Source organism: Arachis stenosperma, chromosome 4, assembly GCF_014773155.1.
Source record: "Arachis stenosperma cultivar V10309 chromosome 4, arast.V10309.gnm1.PFL2, whole genome shotgun sequence".
NCBI classification, from domain to species: domain Eukaryota; kingdom Viridiplantae; phylum Streptophyta; class Magnoliopsida; order Fabales; family Fabaceae; genus Arachis; species Arachis stenosperma.
This window is the reverse complement of record NC_080380.1, coordinates 141,936,461-141,940,156: the sequence shown is the minus strand read 5'-3', so window position 1 is coordinate 141,940,156 and position 3,696 is coordinate 141,936,461.

Genomic DNA, 3,696 nt, shown 5'->3' with positions numbered 1-3,696 from the left:
GGAGAATCCTCTAGAAAAGAAAAAGGGAAGACAAAAGCTTCCACCTCCGAGTCATGGGAGATGGAAAGATTCATCTCCAAAAGCCATCAAGACCACTTCTACGATGTTGTGGCAAAGAAGAAGGTGATCCCTGAGGTCCCTTTCAAGCTCAAGAAAAATGAGTATCCGGAGATCCGACTTGAGATCCGAAGGAGAGGTTGGAAAGTCCTAACCAACCCCATGCAACAAGTCGGAATCTTAATGGTTCAAGAGTTCTATGCCAATGCATGGATCACTAGGAACCATGATCAAAGTATGAACCCGAGTCCAAAGAATTACCTCACAATGGTTCGAGGGAAATACTTAGATTTTAGTCCGGAGAATGTGAGGTTGGCATTCCACTTGCCCATGATGCAAGGAGATGAACGCCCCTACACTAGAAGGGTCAACTTTAATCAAAGGTTGGACCAAGTCCTAATGGACATATGTGTGAAAGGAGCTCAATGGAAAAGAGACTCCAAAGGCAAGCCAGTCCAACTAAGAAGACTGGACCTCAAGCCTGTAGCTAGAGGATGGTTGGAGTTCATTCAACGCTCCATCATTCCCACTAGCAACCGATCTGAAGTTACTGTGGATCGGGCCATCATGATTCATAGCATCATGATTGGAGAGGAAGTAGAAGTTCATGAAATTATCTCTAATGAATTCTATAAAATAGCCGAAAAGCCCTCCACCATGGCAAGGCTAGCTTTTCCTCACCTTATTTGCCATCTATGTTACTCAGCTGGAGTTATCATAGAAGGAGACATCTCCATTGAAGAGGATAAGTCCATCACCAAGAAGAGGATGGAGCAAGCAAGAGAGACCCTCCACGGCTCTCAAGAAATGCATGAGGAATCTCATCATCAAGAAATCCCTGAGATGCCTCAAGGGATGCACTTTCCTCCCAACAACTATTGGGAACAACTCAACACTTCCTTAGAAGATTTGAGCCACAATGTGGAACAATTAAGGGTGGAACATCATGAGCACTCCATCATTCTCCATGAAATAAGAGAAGACAAAAGAGCAATGAGGGAGGAGCAACAAAGGCAAGGAAGGGACATAGAAGAGCTTAAGGACATTGTTGGTCCTTCAAGAAGAAGACGCCACTAAGGTGGATTCATTCCTTGTTCTTATTTCTTTCTGTTTTTCGGTTTCTATGTTATGTTTATCTATATTTTGTGTCTCTACTTCATGATCATTAGTATGTAGTAACCATGTCTTAAAGCTATGAATAAAATCCATTAATCCTTCACCTCTCTTAAATGAAATATGCTTTAATTCAAAAGAACAAGAAGTACATGAATTTCAAAAATTGTCCTTGAATTTAATTTAATTATATTGATGTGGTGACAATACTTTTTGTTTTCTGAATGAATGCTTGAACAGTGCATATTTTTGATCTTGTTGTTTATGAATGTTAAAATTGTTGGCTCTTGAAAGAATGATGAACAAGGAAAAATGTTATTGACAATCTGAAAAATCATGAAATTGATTCTTGAAGCAAGAAAAAGCAGTGAAAAAGCAAAAGCTTGTGAAAAAAAAATTTGGCGAAAAATATAGAAAGAAAAAGAAAAAGCAAGCAAAAAAAGCCAATAGCCCTTAAAACCAAAAGGCAAGGGTAAAAAGGATCCAAAGCAAAAGAGTGTGCTTAAGAGCTCTGGACACCACTAACTGGGGACTCTAGCAAAGCTGAGTCACAATCTGAAAAGGTTCACCCAGTCATGTGTCTGTGGCATTTATGTATCTGGTGGTAATACTGGAAAACAAAATGCTTAGGGCCACGGCCAAGACTCATAAGTAGCTGTGTTCAAGAATCAACATGCTTAACTAGGAAAGTCAACAACACTATCCGACATTCTAAGTTCCTAGAGAAGCCAGTCATTCTAAACTTCAAAGGAAAAAATGAGATGCCAAAACTATTCAAAGGCAAAAAGCTACAAGTCCCGCTCATCTAATTAGAATTAATATTCATTGATATTTTGGAATTTATAGTATATTCTCTTCTTTTTATCCTATTTGATTTTCAGTTGCTTGGGGACAAGCAACAATTTAAGTTTGGTGTTGTGATGAACGGATAATTTATACGCTTTTTGACATTGTTTTTAGGTAGTTTTTAGTAAGTTCAAGCTACTTTTAGGGATGTTTTCATTAGTTTTTATGTTAAATTCACATTTCTGGACTTTACTATGAGTTTGTGTATTTTTCTGTAATTTCAGGTAATTTCTGGCTGAAATTAAGGGACTTGAGCAAAACTCTGAAAAAAGGCTGACAAAAGGACTGCTGATGCTGTTGGAATCTGACCTCCCTGCACTCAAAATAGATTTTCTGGAGCTACAGAACTCCAAATGGCGCGCTCTCAACGGCGTTGGAAAGTAGACATCCAGAGCTTTCCAGCAATATATAATAGTCTATACTTTATTTGGGAATTGACGACGTAAATTGGCGTTGAACACCAATTACGTGTTGCTGTCTGGAGTTAAACGCCAGAAACACGTCACGACCCGGAGTTGAACGCCCAAAACACGTTATAACTCGGCGTTCAACTCCAAGAAAAGCCTCAGCTCGTGGATAGATCAAGCTCAGCCCAAGCATACACCAAGTGGGCCCCGGAAGTGGATTTATGCATCAATTACTTACTCATGTAAACCCTAGTAGCTAGTCTAGTATAAATAGGATAATTTACTATTGTATTAGACGTCTTTTGACCACGTTTCATCTTTGGTCTCAGTTTTTTTTTATTCTTCATCTTAAGAGGCTATTGATCACGTTTTAGGGGGCTGGCCATTCGGCCATGCCTGAACCTTTCACTTATGTATTCTCAACGGTGGAGTTTCTGCACACCATAGATTAAGGGTGTGGAGCTCTGCTGTACCTCAAGTTTCAATACAATTACTATTACTTTCTATTCAATTCTCTTTTATTCTTATTCCAAGATATACGTTGCACAACACTTTGATGAATATGATGATCCGTGACACTCATCATCATTCTCACCTATGAACGCGCGTGACTGACAACCACTTCCGTTCTACCTTAGGCCGGGCGCATATCTCTTAGATTCTCCAATAGAATCTTCATGGTATAAGCTAGATAGATGGCGGCATTCATGGGGATCCAGAAAGTCTAACTTTGTCTGTGGTATTCCGACTAGGATCCCGGGAATCCAGAAAGTCTAACCTTGTCTGTGGTATTCCGAGTAGGATTCCGGTATTGAATGACTGTGACGGGCTTCAAACTCCTGAAGGCTGGGCGTTAGTGACAGACACAAAAGAATCAACGGATTCTACTCCAACCTGATTGAGAACCGACAGATGATTAGCCGTGCTGTGACAGAGCATTTGGACCATTTTCACTGAGAGGATGGGATGTAGCCATCAACAAGGGTGATGCCTCCAGACGATTAGCCGTGCAGTGACAGCGCATAGGACCATTTTCCCGAGAGGATTAAAAGTAGCCATTGATGATGGTGATGCCCTACATACAGCTTGCCATGGAAAGGAGTAAGAAGGATTGGATGAATGTAATAAGAAAGTAGAAATACAAGAGGAGCACAGCATCTCCATACGCCTATCTGAAATTTCCACTATTGATTTACATAAGTATTTCTATCCTATTTTATTTTCTGTTTATTATTTATTTTTGAACTTATCATAAATCATTTAATATGCCTAA